The sequence below is a fragment of the Phragmites australis genome, chromosome 8 (genome assembly GCF_958298935.1).
Source record: "Phragmites australis chromosome 8, lpPhrAust1.1, whole genome shotgun sequence".
Classification (NCBI taxonomy): Eukaryota; Viridiplantae; Streptophyta; class Magnoliopsida; order Poales; family Poaceae; genus Phragmites; species Phragmites australis.
Genome location: NC_084928.1, coordinates 2243931 through 2260399, shown reverse-complemented (window position 1 = coordinate 2260399; position 16469 = coordinate 2243931).

Genomic DNA, 16469 nt, shown 5'->3' with positions numbered 1-16469 from the left:
TCAGGATCTTCTTCGCTCCTGACGCTTCCTACGCAACACTCATAGAATTCTGGCATTCTGTAATTGCGATCACGATCTGTAACAAGCTATACTAGAGAAGAACCAAATTTAATGCCAATGGAAAGTCAAATGAGTTATAATGGATATCACACTATGATAGATGGGTAGATCACGATTTAGATGAATTTTGGCGAAAGAACCGTCGAAATCGGAGCTAGAACGGAGAACTTATGACTACGTGCTAAGAGAGAGAGCTCGGGTGGCTATACGCTACCTAGGCGGATGCATGAGGGGATTGGGAGGCTCACCGAGCACAAGAACGGTGATGGGTGGGGTGGCGGCCGGTGATTCGTTGAAGAGGTAGTGGCTGCGCTGCTCGACTACTAGGTCGGGCGGGCTCCCGTCGGGCTTCTGGTGAACGGACAGCGGCACAAGGACAGCGGCAAGGTCCTGAAGCTCCTTGGCTGCACATGGTCGGTGGATCGATGGTGGCGAGCTGCGGTGGTGTGCAATGGCGGCGACGGCGGTGAAATAGGGGGAAAAGGGGGAAGAACAGAGGTCGGGGCTACGCTATTTATAGCGGGGGTGGGACCTGTAGAGAGGTGGTGCACGCACGTGATGTCGGGCAGACGTCAGCGGGCAACGCAACAGTGAGGTGGCGGGGTGGCTCCCATCACGTTTCCTGCGGTGTGGGGGCTCTGCGCCGTCCATGCGCAGGCGTGGCGCGAAAGTCCTGCAGCATGGGTGGAGAGAGAGCGAGAGAGGAAGGAGAGAGTAGGAGAAGTGGAGGTCGATCAGGGCGCACAAGGATATCTCCTGGAGGAGGCGGATGCCATGATGGCGAGCGGCACGGCGTCATGCTGGAGGGGGAAGGAGGAGAGGGCGCGGCGGGAGGCAGTTTGATGCACGGCACATGGACGACCGAGCGTGCATGGGCGGGCGAGCTCGCGGGAGCAGGCCAGCGCGAGGCTAACTGGGCCGAGTGGCACAATGGCGGCTCAGCGCGGGAAAGAAGGGGGGGGGGGGGGAGGAAAAAAGAAGGCTCGGCCTACTGGATGGGCTTAGAAAGAGAGGGAGAGGAGGAAATCCAGCCCGGGGAGAAATGGAAGAGAAGAGGGAAAAGAAAATGGAAAAAAATGAGGAGGAAGTTTGGAATGAATTCAAATGGAGTATTTGAATTTAGCTTTGACCTTGGATTTGGATCAACTCATTTGAACATATTTGAACTATGATTTGGACTTGGATCTTGAGATTCTAAAGATGATTTAAATCAATGGATTTGAATTCAAATTGAATTTGAGCTGAATAGAATCTAAGACTTGATTTGAATGGAGAGACATCCGATTTCAAACCTCCACACAAGAACTATAAAGATCTCAAACCATTGCATATGAACCAATTTAATGCAGGGATTATTTTGAAATTGATTCTAATGCACTTAATATATATGAATGTATACATACATGTATATATATACATTCATATACTTATTTCCTCAATCTTAGTTAGACTAACTAATCATAAAAAGTTTTAATTTGGAGTGAAATTTGCAATTAATTTAACATGTTTAAACTCAGGATGTTACACAGGTGACCACTCGAGCGCAGGAGGACCGCGCCCGGCGAGAGCAAGAAATGGACAAATAGTCCTACTACTCACCTCCCCCACGCAGAGAGACGTCAGATTCCTCCATCTCGTCCCCTGGACCATGTGACCGTTGCCTCTCTCCATGAGCACATGCTGTCGCCCATCCGCCAGTGACTTCCTATTACGGGACGGGGTGCAATGCCCTATCAGCCTGACCATGAGAGGTGCGTTGGCCGGACAAGTTCCAGGTGGTCCTAGCCAAAAAAAATATGATGGCTTGACTAACCCTGAGGAGTTCCTGCAAATCTACACCACCAAGGTACAGGCTGCGGGGGGCCAACGAAAAGTCATGGCCAACTACTTTTTGACCGTCTCGACCAGTTCAACTTGGTGCTGGCTTATGAACCTTCCCTGCGAGTTGGTTAACTCCTGGGAGGATCTATGCGACCAATTTTTCGCCAACTTCTAGGGGACCTATGCCAAACCTAGGGTCAAGGACGACCTGTACCAAGTCAGGCAGTGACAAAGTGAGTTGTTGCGAGACTTCATCAGACGCTACACCGAGCGCCGAAACACCATTCCAAGAATCACAGGTGAATCCATGGTCATCACCTTCAAGAGAGGGGTCAGAGACCAAAAGATGGTCGAGAAGCTGACCACCAAGGTAATCCAAAGCACTACCAAGCTCTTCGAGCTCGCTAACAAGTGCGCACAGGCCGCTGAGACCCGAGAGCATCAAATTGATGCCAGGTTGTGACCGACCTCCGACCAACCCGCCCTCCAAAGGGGTTGTCCGGAAGGAGAAGAGGAAGAACAAATGCAAGGAAGCATTATCCAATGTCATGGTGGTCGAGCAGACCGGCCAACCGTGCCGGCACTTCGAGAAAAAGGAGGGAAAGAAAGGCCATGGCAACTGCCAGATCCCACTGCCCCGATGCCCATGACCTGACTTATTGTAAGGTCGTGCGGGGCATCATCGATAAGGAGCTTAAAGAGCGTAAATTTAGGCACGATGAGGATGGTGAGGATGCGGCCGACCCTAACCAGTCGACATTGGGGTGCCAGTAAGCCAATCATAGGGTCCACCACATCTTCAGTGGCGCTGCAACGTACTCCTTGAATAGGGAATACAAGTCAGTGGTTCGTGAGGTATGGGTGACCACGCCAGACCCAAGCCCACGTATGAAGTGGTCACAAGTGTCCCTTACCTTCAGTCAGGCCGATCACCCGACAAGTGTCAAGCGACTTGGTCGCTACCCTATTGTGGTTGACCCACTGTGTAGAACATCCAATTGGGTTCCGTGCTAGTCGACGGAGTGAGCTCCATCAACATCCTCTTCGCCGATGCACTGGATGCCCTGCAAATCCCAAGGAGTGCGTTAAAATCGTCTACCCCTTCTTTGGAATTACCATGGGCTCCTCAGATAAACCTTGGAGCGGGTTGAACTATCTGTCACTTTTGGCCCATTGAGTAACTTCAGGACCGAAAAAGTCTTATTTGATGTAGCGGACTTGGGGACTGCCTATAACGTGATCCTAGGGCGACCGGTGATGGCTCAATTCATGGCCATCGCCCTCTATGAGTACCAGGCGATCAAGATCCCTGGTCTGACTGGGGCCATCACCATCTTCGGCAACACAAAGACAACTTTGCTCTGCGACAAGAGGAGCTTTGATATGGTCGAGTTGACTTCTGGGCCGCAGCCGAAGAAAGATACACCTAGTGGCCACCCAATGAAGGTCCACGTCACCACCAGCCAAGACGAGCGGCTTAATGCAGTACACCTCGATGACTCTGACACAACCAGGACGTTTCAGGTAGGGGCCAGCCTAGCCCCCAAATAGGAACTCGTGCTTATCACCTTCCTCCAAGCAAACACAGATGTCTTTTCATGGAGTCCGTCTGATATTCCCTTAGTTCTCAGGGACGTGATCGAGCACAAGTTGTCAATATGACCTAACGCACAACCAGTCAAGCAAAAAACTCATTGGTTTGCAGCCGACTGAAAGGAAGCATTTCATGAGGAGATCAACAAGCTCATAGAAGCAGGCTTTGTTCAAGAAATACAGTACCTAGAGTGGCTGGCTAACTCATTCATGGTCCAAAAACATAATGGTAAGTGGAGGATGTGCGTCGATTTCACCGACCTCAACAAGGCATGCCCGAAAGATCTCTTCCCTCTAACCCGGATCAACTCAACCGTCGACAACGATCTCCTAAGCTTGTTGGATGCCCGTTCGGGGTACCACCAGATTAGCATGTATAGGGAAGATGAGGTGAAGATTGCTTTTGTAACACCCTTCGGGATCTTTTGCTATGTAAAAATACCTTTTGGTTTAAAAAGCGTCAGTGCTACTTACCAGTGTTGTATTCAGTTCATTCTTCAACCACAGCTCGGTAGAAACGTTGAGGCGTACGTGGATGATGTCGTCGTGAAGAGTAGAATCAAGGATGATCTAGTTGCGGACCTCCAGGAAACGTTCGACAACCTTCGGAAGTACTGTATGAAGCTGAACCCAGAGAAGTGCATGTTTGGAGTCCCATCGGGGAAGTTGCTCAGATTCCTCATTTTCAATCGATAAATAAAGGCAAACCCTGAAAAGTACTGTATGATCTTGTGAGAAGCCATCAGAATGTTTGAAGATGAAGTCCCAGACCAGGCTAAAAGAAGTTCAGAAACTAACAGGATGTGTGGCAGCATTGAGCAAGTTCATCTCAAGGCTAGGATAGAGGGGGATGCTGCTCTTCAAGCTCCTGAAGAGCAGCGACCACTTTTGGTGACACTGGAAGCGGAAATGACCCTCCAAGATCTAAAAAGGTACCTCTCCTCCCCTCTTGTACCGACCCGTGCCTCGACAAGATGATGAGCTCTTCCTCTAAGTTGTTGCCACCCCACAAATAACGAATGCGGTATTGGTCGTCGAGCAAGAAGGTCTTCAACGACCAGTGTACTATGTCAGTGAGGTCCTACATGAGGCAAAGGCTCGGTACCCATAGGCTTAGAAGATGCTATACACCATTCTGATGGCTTCTCACAAGCTCATACACTACTTCAAGGCCCACAAAATCAAGATAATATTCTCGCTCCCGATCAGAGAAATTCTCCACAATAGGGATGCGGCAGGAAGAACGGCAAAGTGGGTAGTAGGGCTCAGGGAGTTCGATCTCCAATTCATCCCCCGAACGGCTATCAAGTCCCAGGCGTCGGTCGATTTTGTGGCTGAGTGATCATCTTTTGAGCCCGAGTAGGTATAGTGACCAGATGCAGATGAGTACTGGACCATGCACTTTGATGGGTCATTCACGCTGAAGGGAACATGGGCTGGAGTAGTCCTGACTTCACTAATCAGCGACATCCTCATGTACATAGTTCAATTATGCTTTCCAGCCACTAACAATATTATGGAATACGAGAGCCTCTTGTCTGGAATGCGGATAGCCTCTGCACATGGGATTAAATGTCTGTTAGCGATAGAGGACTCGCTATTGGTTGTTAACTAAGTGCATAAGGAGTTTTAGTACTCTGATCCGATAATGACGGCATACCTCAATAAAGTAAGGAGATTGGAGCGATGTTTTTTTAGTTTCGAAGTCAGGCATGTCCCTCGTAAGGACAACTTCCTAGCCGATGAGCTGGCCCGTCTAGCTTCTTCTTGTGAATCTATACCGGTCAAAGTCTTTGAAGAAAGACTTACACGACCATCCACCGCGGTCTCGGGCCAAGGTGAAGGGGATTCTCCACTTGGAAACAGAGCACCAGAGGCAACACCTTTGGAGGCAACACCTTCTTCAGTGCTGTCGACATCGTTTTACCATCATGTGGTCGCCGTACTCGATTCGGGTATGACCTGGATGGATCAGATCTCAAACTACCTTCAAAATTGAGCAATCCCTGACGATGATGCATCGACAGAAAAGGTCTCGCGGCAAGCCCATAGATACTCCCTGGTAGAGAGATGCCTTTACCGTAGATACTCTCTGACGATGATGCATCACTCGGGAAGAGAGGAGCACACTGCTCTCTGATATCCATGAAGGCATATGTGGTAACCACGCTTCATACCGCACTCTGGTCAGAAAAGCATTCCGGTAAAGATTTTATTGGCCCACTACCCTCTAGGATGCTTGCGAGCTGGTGAAACAGTACGAGTCATGTTAGTACCATGACTGACAAACCAACCTACTAGACCAAGCACTGCAAACTATACCACTCTCTTGGCCTTTCACTGTTTGGGGCCTTGATATCATGTGACCGTTCCCTAAAGCCTCACACGGTTTTGCATTTCTGTTCATGGCAATCGACAAAATCACCAAGTGGATAGAGGCTAAGCCTGTCAGGAAGATGACCGCCACAACAGTGATTAAGTTCATACGGGGGCTGGTAGTGCAGTTTGGCAGTCCAAATCACATAATTACGGACAACGAGACTCGGTTCGCTAGTAGTGCTTTCCAGGACTACTACGAAGAGATCGGGACCAGCTATGTGTTAGTGGCACACCCACAGAGCAACAGATAGGTCAAAAGGGCAAATAGGATGCTACTGCAAGGGATCAAAACTCGGGTCTTTGATTGGCATATCAGCTCTTCAAGACACTGGGTGGATGAACTACCCATAGTACTCTAGTCGCTGTGAACAACTCCCAGCAGAGCTACCGCCGAGACCCCTTTCTTCGTTGTTTTTGGCGTAGAGGCAATGCTTCCCTCCGAGATCGCCCTTTAGTTGCCTTAAGTGGCCAACTACTCGGACGACGACTAGGTGGCGTGATGCGAGGATGATGCAAACTTAATCGAAGAGTTCTGCGAGCTTGCTCTAATCCGAGCTACCCGATATCAGCAAAGCCTCAGACACTATCACAACCACAAGGTGAGGGAGTAGAGACTTGTCATAGGGGACCTCATCCTTAGGCAAATCTAGAATAAGGCCGATCGGAATAAACTCTCCCCGAAGGTGGGAAGGACCCTACAAAGTAGTCAATGTCACCCAACCTGATGCGGTCAAGCTAGCCATGGATAACAACCATGAATTACACAACAACTGGAATAATGCCTTGTCACACAAGTTCTATGTGTAGGATTGCTCGAAAATGAGCATGTTTCTCTATTTTGTAGAACCTTCCGGATGAGCACAGAATAAGACTTGTAAGTTTTTAAAAGTTCAAAAGACTAGACTCTCTATTTTGCAGGATGTTATTACCAACAACGGACCCCGCCGGATTGACTATCTGACCACTGCATGACCTGGCGACTAGGAAGTTAAAATGACCAATTGGCTGTGGGCTCTGGGATTGTTGCTCGCACAATGGCAAAGGTACTAATGGCATAGGATAACGACCGCGAGGCCACAAGTCCCCGCTCGAGTCAGGCACTGGTTGCCACTGAGAGACTTATTGTGCCAAGGACTATCCTGCGCTTCAAGAGCCTAACTAATGGGCAAGGCAGAACAATCAAAGCCTATGTGCCACGACAACACAGGGAAAACTCTCTGAAAACTCTGAACTGAGGCCTGGACCAGACGATCCAGAAATCGCAGGGCCCCATATAATCTTTTGGCCATTGGCAAGACCTTCTGAAGTGGTTGGAACACTTTCATTCATGGAAAGGATTGGTTACAGACAAGATGATTACATCTGGTCGGACTAATTATCCTCTTACATGCCTGTTCTTTCCCTGCAGACTCATGTGGCTGACGCACAGTTGGTGGAAAGCTTCCGTCTAACTCTTATAAGGTGTGGGGATCAACCAGCTCCAAGGGTTCAGAAGTTGGTGGACCCCTACTTACCCTTGAATGGGTCAAGGAACCTTTTTATACTCTTTGATGCGCATTTGCCCGATCTTCCGAAAGGTAATATGATAAGTCGAATGGTGGAGCTTCGATGTTGATGATCCGAAGGCTCCGAACAAAATAGATCGAGAACCTTCGTAACCACTACACCACTATTCCGTGGTTATCAACCGTATCAATACATGGTAGATCTCGCCAAGAAGGCTTTTTCTGCAAGTGAATCAAGAACACAAGCAAGAACAGGTAGATGCAGTCTGAATATTGCTAATTACCAGTGAAGTACTTGAATTGGGGTTCAACAAACTGATAAACGGTGAAATTGTCTAAAATAGAATAATCTAAGTTAAACTCAAGCCTAAACTACGATGGCTACTGTATATATATAGGGGGACGTGAGGAGGTCGACCTAGGGTTGTGCAGCCATCGAAAGAGGCGTAAACAACCTAGACTCCGATCCCGACACGATTACAAAACCCAACAGGGTCCAAAACGGTGGCGTGATATCTTATTTCTTTGACTCTGACTAAACTATAAGGAATATTTGGTGGAGCTCATATCCATTGGAAAGAGCTCATTGTAAGCTTTTCAGAATGTCCAAGATTGCCTAAAACGGACTTCGTTTGAGAGTGTTATGCCCGTTTTATTGACGTGTTGTCCTGCGACTCGACCACGACCACGACCACGACTAGAGCTCAGCCTCGAGTCCGAGTAGACTTGGCCTTCGAGGGGTGACATTCGGGTGAGTTTGTGGTGCTTCTCCCACATTCCTAAGCAATAAAACATCACACGAATTTAGTAGAAATCCATTCAAGGAATCATGAACAGTGAGAAATGAGTTCACTTGATGGTCTAATTATCATGCACGTGTTCTTTTAATTGTATCTTGTATGATTTGAGGATTATTGGCAGTATTGATCATATTCGAAGGAGCCATGTGCTCATCAGGCATGGTGAGGAGTTGCACATGGCGTGGTCGGTGGCTATTGCCCAGGGAGAGAGAGTGACCAGAGAGTGTGATGGAGCTGGTGGAGCTATGTGTTTGTGTGAGAGATGTAGAGAGACAGATGAGATGTGTGAGAGAGCATTTGAATGAAAATTCAAATGACGTATTTGAAATTGAAATGGATTTGTAAACTGGATGTATGAAGATTCAATTTGAATAAATTGTGTTTGAAATGATTTTGTAATAATTCAAATTGAGTGATTTGAATTGGATCAGATTTGGATGATTCAAATAAATGACTTGAATTTGAATTGGATCGAGTAATTCAAATTGTATTTGAATATGAAAATTGTCATGACTTTGGAACGAGGATTCGAATTTGAGAGACATTAAAATTCGAGTTGATCAAAATTAATTGAGGATAATTCAATTGAATAATCAAATTATACATTTGAGTTGGATTGGAAGGTTGATTTTCACAGATTGATTTGGAAAAGGAAGTTACCGAAAGTAACTTAAATAGATTCGAATTTGAGAGACATTCAAATTCGAATTACCACACAAAAAAGATAAAAACAAATAAACCAAAATGCATATGATCCATTTATTGCAACGATTAATTTAGAAATTAATTTGGTGATCTCTAGAATACTTAGCCAAAATAATATATTTGAATAGACACATATAAGTATATGCATCTTCAAATATATATTTCCTTGATTTTATACTGGTTTAATAATTAGAAAAAGTTTTAATTTGGAGTGAATTTTGCTATATTTTTATATGCTAAAACTCAGGGTGTTACAATCTGTTCTGACAGTTGGACAAACAGATGCTGTCCAACTCAACCAGCAGTCTGGTCCAGTCAGTGAAGCAGAAACCGTAGACACAGATGCTGCACTACTCGAATACGAACTGGCTTGGATGACTCCGTACCAAGCCAATCTCGAAGGTCAAGACATCCTTGATATGGTCGACTCGACTAGTGGTCGAACTCGAGTAGATACACAATCTCGGCTATAGCAAACAAGGCCAGACCGAGATACACGACGACTAAACAGCAAGACTCGACACTAGAAACTAGATCACGATGACTCGACTAGCAACAAAGACACCGACAATGAACTCAAACTCAACAACGCGAATACTAAAAATAAAATTGCGAAGGCACAAAGTGGTTTGGACAGCGGAAAAACTAAGATCTAAATATTTTGTGGGGAAATTTTCTGGACTCTAGGTAACGAAAAACGACAAAAATAAAGGGGACAACTGAGATTACCTAACGGGCAACCGAAGCTCTGATACCACTTGATGTGCGTTTGCCTGATCTTTCGAAATGTAATATGATAAGTCGATTGGTGGAGCTTTGACGTTGATGATCCATAGGCTCAGAACAGAACAGATCGAGAATCCTCGCAACCACTACACCACTACTCCATGGTTATCAACCGTGCCAAGAAGTGGTTGACCTCGCCAAGAAAGTTTTTCCTGCAAGCGAATTGAGAACACAAACATTAACATGTAGATGCAATCTGAATATTGCTAATTACCAATGAAGTACTCGAGTTGGGGTTCAACAAACTGATAAACAGCGAAACTGTCTAAAACAGAATAATCTAAGCTAAACCCAAGCCTAAACTATGACGGCTGAAAGGATCGAATGGCCCAAGAGGGGGGGGGGGTGAATTGGGCGCTAATTAAAACTTCTACCGCTTAAACAAATAAAACCTTAGCCTAGATAAAAAGAATGTGACTACGTGATTTAAACTAGGACAAGGCAACTAAACAAGCAAGATGGCCAAGAGAGAGAATTTCAAAGAAGGACTCGCAATAGCAAAGATACTCAAAGTAAAATGCGGGAAAGTAAATAGTTGGAGAAAAGAACACCGATTTTTTCCCGAGGTTTCGAGAAGTTGGCACTTCCCCCTAGTCCTCGTTGGAGCATCCACCAAGGATGTAGCTCCCCCTTGAGTCACCAAGACTCAAGTGCTCCCTCTTGATTGCCCCTTCTCCATCTCTGGATTGGCGGGTATCAAACCAAGTACATCATGTCTTCCCGGGGCTCCCACAAGTCCTCCAAGAGCTCACCGAGAAAACCTCCGATCACCAAGACCGTCTAGGTGTTGCCAACCACCAAGAGTAACAAGCCTCAAGCTTCACCTGACAAAGATCAAACCTAGACAACAGCTAGATGCACACTTGTTACTCTTCAAGCACTCAAAGAAGTCCTTAATCTTCAACTAAGAACTTAGAATTGACACAAGTACTCTCTCTCTTGCTTCTAAATGACACACCAAGTGTATGAGCTGCTACAGGGTCGCAAGAGAGACTGAGAGGTCCAAATGGGTGGGTATTTATAGGCTAAGCATAAAAAATTAGCCGTTGCCTAACAACCCAGAACTTTTTCTTCACGCCAGAAGTTCCGGTGTGAATAACTCACTTCACATCGGAATATCCGGTGCTAATACTTCTGACAAAATAGCTGTTAACTGTTCCATTAGCCGTTAAACCTCCGGTGCTTAATCCGGACATACGCGGGATCATCCGGCGCATTGAAACCGGCCAGATGATTGTTTGCAGCCTCTCTGTATAAAATCATCCGGTGATTACTCTTTGCTACGCCAGACCATCCGGTGTGTAGATTTAATTCTAGACTTCACTACTTTCTATTTCTCCGGTGTTCTCACCTCTCGAACGCTGGACTGTCCGGCGTGGTCTTCAACAATTTTTCAAGTCAGAACTCTTAGGAATTGCTCCGGTGAAATCACTCTTTATACAGAGGATCATCCGGTGAATTGAAGTTTCGCTGAATTTATCTATTTCAAAGCCATTTTGAGTTCTACCTTCTAGATTCGGAGCCAAAAGCTTTTTGAGGTTAACCTAGCAATAGAAAGTCACAAGTGTGCATCGACTATGTCTAGACTCACCTAGGTCAAGCTACAACTCTTAACCCCTCTTTATAGTACGGTCAAAAGACTAAATAGAAATAGAACCTATACTACTCTAAGTGTCCTTCATCTCCTTGTGACACTTAGAACTAGAAGATCCTTATCCTTCAAGTTCCGGTCCTTTGATTGTCCATATAAGCTTTTTAACGGGCAAGAGTATCAAGACATTATTATCAAATAAGTTTTTCTTTATCCTTTACACTGCTCAAAAGCTCAAACGTTAGTCACAATGATATGGTTGTCATTAATCACCGAAACTCTTACCTCTTTCTTAGGGGCCTAGATGCTACAACGGCTACTGTGTATATATAGGGGGAACGTGAGGATGTTGACCTATGGTTGTGTAGGACACAACTAAGCATCTGGAGCGGGAGGAGACTGAGGATCTGTGGCAGAAGACGGGGCCACGACAAACTGGGAGCCATCATCGGAGTTGGACGGACTGTGCCCTGCAGCTGCTGTCACCTCATCAATCTGACACTGCATTGACTGAAGGGCAGCATCGGGCTCATCAAGTGCAGGCTCAGAAACTGGTGGAGGCACAACTGGCTGCTGCTGCTCAGGAACTGTCGGCTGGGGAGTATCCTCGAAGCGTAGAGGACCAGTGGGCAGAGGTGAAGTCAAAGAAGGTAACACTGGCCTCTGAGATGTCCCGATAGGCTCTGAGAGAACTCCGGTAGCCAAAAGAGCAGATAGCGGAAAACTGGACTCCGGAGTGTTGAGCAAACTAGTGGTGCCGGTAGGAAGAGGACTAGGAACTACAGCTGATGCTGGAAGCTGCTGTCCTGGCTGCTGAAGGAGGTATGAGAAGAGCCGAGTGTTAGTCTCCCTGTCGGCCGACAGAGCCTGCTGCTGCTGCAGAAGTGCTGCAAGCATGGCCTGCTGCTGCTGCTGGAGAGACTGAATAATCAATGTCTGCTGCTCCTGCTGGCGAATAATATCAGCCTGATACTTCAGCTGCCTCTCCTCCTGAGCTGCCTGCTGCTGAATAATCATCTGCTACTGCTATACCAACATCTGCTGCTGCTGCTGCATCTGCTGCAGGAACTGTGAAAACTCTGAGGATGATGCTGCAGGAGGTGGCACTGGGGGGTCGTCTCAGGTGCTGAAGGAAAGGAGGCTGAATGCTGTGCACCCTGAGCAGACCCGCCTGCCTCGTGATCATGACGTCGAGGTAGAGGCGGTAAGAACTCGTGATCCGCAGAGTCGGAGTCACTGTCTGAGGCTATGTCTAAGAATGCCTGTGGTAACTCAGCCTCGGCCTCTGCAAGTGCCTCATCCTCAGCAGCCACTCTCTCTCTATCCTCAGGAGGGATCTGCTCCTGAACGTGAGCCATTGCTCACTGACCACGACGTCTGTCTGTAGGAGGAGCTGGAGCATATACTTTGAAGGACCGAGAGGACTCATATGTCTCAAAGAACTCTGGGGGTCTGGTGGTCTGAGCAAGCAGGAATGATATGATGTGGGCATATGGCTGCTGCCTGACCATCGTCATCCCATCGGCGATCACATCCTCAATCTCACACAGAATGAAGTCCACAATGTCGAATGGCTGGTGAGTGAAGATAGACAGAATAAGCCACTGCTGAAGGCTCATGATCGACTCTGCGTTCCCAATCCTCGGTAGCAAACTGTGCCTCAGGCATTATGAATGATGCGCACCTCAGGGATCAGCATATCTGGCAGTCTCTGAGAACCGGGAGGGAACGGCAGCCGGAACAAGGGTCGGATCTGATCATCAGTTGGGAAAATCCCTCCAGTCAGACCGCGGCGAGGAGCACTGGCTCCTGGATAAACAATCTCATGCAAGCTCCTGTCAGACTCCTGCAGCCTCAAAGCCTCTAGTATATCTGTCCTGTACAGTCTCTGAAAGTCTCCCTGGAACATGAACTGCACAAAAGATCGATCCTCTGCAATCCAGGCTGTGGCATAGAATACTCTCACCCAGTCCTCAACATAGTGATCTACATCTGTCAGCAGGTCAGTGAGTCCTGGAATAGAATCAAAGTGACGCTGTCGGAGGATTAACTCCTGTCGCAGGGATCCCGAGAGACCCCTTTTTAGAGATTCAGCCGGGGGGATGATCCTGAATAAGTTCGTCGGAGAAATAAATGGAAGTGTAAGTAAATGCAACGGCCGGTGGTTGGGGGATGATCGACCTAGTGCAAAGGGAAATAAATGCACCGGAGTTTAGACAGGTTCGGGTCGCGCAGGGGCGTAATACCCTACTCCTGTGTAGATGCAATAACTGTCCTGAGGAAGTCCCTCAAGGATGTTGCTGGTTACAAGAATATTGTGTCTAACTAAGAGCTTGAGGCCCCTTGTTCTTGGACAGGGACTACGGTTTTGCTCTTGGTGCTTCTGTGCTCGATGCTTACAGTCTCTTCCTCGATTGCTTGTTCGGTCCTGCTCCTTTGTTTACTGGGGGGGGGGGGTCGTTCCTTTCTTTTCTTCCTGTGTGCCGACTCTTTTATGCACTCGCCGGCTGCGACATGCCCCGAACGGGAAGGAGGGGGCACAAGTTCCAAGTCGCCATGACTGGAAAAGGCGTCATCATTTTCTCTGGGCGAAGTGACCAGGGGGTTGAAAACGCGACGCCCGCCCGGTCACTTGTCACCATAAACGCCCTGGCAACGGGCACCGTTGAGAGGGCCCACCGGGCAGCCACAGAGCCACCCGGCGTGCCCGCCCTGTCTTGTTCCTCTGCCACGGCAGGGCGGCAGGCAGAATGCCTTGATCCTTGCAATGTTATCCCGAAACATACCGGATGATACGGGACGGGACCCGTGCAATTCATAGCCCCACGCCCCTCTGCCAAAGCATGGCAGGAACTGACGCTGCGGCGGGAGCAGTTGGATGTGTCAGGCCACGCGCGCTCATTTAATGCGGCATTGGACCTCTGACAGACGGATACCTCATGGTGGGCCCCTCAGGGGCCTTTCTGGGTCGTCGGGGAACCGAGTACTCGGGGGTACTGTTCACCTCCCCGAGCACTTTCTCCCGGGAATGCCTATCTTTGTCTTCGGGGTACCGGGTGCTCGGGGGTACTGTTCACCTCCCCGAGCACCCTTATACGAACCTTCGGGGAACCGAAAGCCCGGGGGCTGCCACGTGCAGCCCCGAGCACTCTCTCCCGAGCACTTTCGCACTGGCCCTCGGGGAACCGTGCTCTCGGGGACCGATGCGTGCAGTCCCCGAGCACTCTCTACCGGAACTTAGCCCTTCTGATCATTGGGGGACTAGGGTGGTCGGGGGCGACCGGGCAGCTCCCCGAGCACTTTCTTCCCGGACTTAGACTTTGCGGGTCATCGGGGGACTGGGGTGCTCGGGGGCCAGAGACTGTGGCCCCGAGCACCTTCTCCCGGAACTTGGACTTTCGTCACCCCGCAGGAGGGACCTCGCGGGATGGCGACACGTGGCGGACGGCTGGCCTGGCCTCGGGACTCAGGGACCCCCGGTTCCTGATACACCGACAGACACCTCACATCTGCTCCCCCTGCAGCTATCCTCATATATCTCCAGTTGAGCGTCTTGTGAACGCTCAAATTAACATTTAGCTTCTGATATGAGACATAGAAGCTCTCCTGCAAGAGGGTGTGGAACCTCGGATCTGTTCCCTCTTCTCTCTCCTCAGGGAACCACTCATCAATGGGTACAAATCGCAGCTTCTTGACCTTTGGTGACTTGTAAGAGGTCAAGTCACGCAACCGCCTCTCGGCCTGTGGCTGTGGCTCTGCTAATTGCTGCTGCTGCTCCTCCTCAAGCTCTGGCTCCTGACGAGCCCTCTTCCGGCTGTCTGACTGGCCGGAAGGTGTCGAGCTCGCTCCTCTAGCAGAGCGAGAGCGAGTCGACCGGCGCACAGGGGTGGCAGTATCTCTGATCTGAATCCCCTGACCCTGCTGCTGCTTGTTATAGGCATCTACGGCTGCAGTAGCTCTCTCCCACTCCTTCTCAGATGGGGTTCTCTTGGCCTTCTTAACCATCTTGCCCTTGCCTTTGTCAGTGCGCTCACGACCCATCACTCCTTAATGGCTGTGGAGACTACGATGAGGGGAGAATTCGTCGGAGAAGCTGGCCGGCGGCGTTGATTTTTCGGCGGCGTGGAAGAAAACAGCGGCGCAGAGGATGGGTTTCTCTGGGAGCTCGACGGAGAGAGGGGGCGATGTGGAAAATGGCGGCGCTCAGGACGGCTGTGGTCAAGGTGGTGCTGCTCGGCGCGGCGACGGCGAGTGCGGTCGGCGACTAGGGAGAGGACGGGCGGCGGGTTCGGCGCGGCGACGGGAAGAAAATAGAAGGAGTGGCGACAGGCGGCCAACGAACTGCTTATATGACAGGCGGGGCCCGCTCAAATTTGTGAACACCGGAAGGTCCGCTGAAATAAGATTTTAATGCCGGAAAGACACCGGATCAAAATTCCATAGACATATTCGCCCTAGTTTGTGAGCGTCGGATAGTCCGGTAACCTTGCCACTAAACACCGGATACATGCCGGAACAAATTTTCTAGAGACCATTTTAAACTGCTGAAGAAACATCTTCTGTACGCCGGATGGTCCTCTGAGTCATATACTGAACATCGGATAAACGCTGGAACAAATTTTCCAAAGAGCACTTTTAAACTGCCCAAAACAACATTACTGCACGCCGGATGTTCCTCTGAGGCGTGTACTGAACACCGGACCTTCCGGTTTAAGTCCTTTTTGAGTTCATTCTCATTGAACTAACCGGATAATCCGGTGATGACTTTGAGCAGACGCCGGATCATTTGGTGATAGAAGGTTGCGCTGAACTAAAATCTACTGAGTCCAAATTTTAAACAAACCACTCAACAAAAACACATATTTGGACCAGTTTGATTGAAATCTTTACCCTCTCAAACACTCCTTTGCAAATATTTGCCAAAGGCTTTACCATATATAATTTTTGAAATAGGCAAATAAGAACCAGAGAATAAGAGATGGAACTCCAAATAGAAATGTTTGAGTCATATTTCCTATGAACTTAAAGATTAAGACTTTAAATTCGATAGGACATGACTCAATTAGCATTAAGCACTTATATCAATTTAAGCACACTTATAGAGTTGTATGCTCACATCAAGAGTGAACAACCATCTCAAAGAGTGATATTCTCCTTTGTGATCTCTCTACCGCCAATGCTAATGTAATGCAAGGTTCATTCATGAAAGTAAACATGAGTGCATACTAT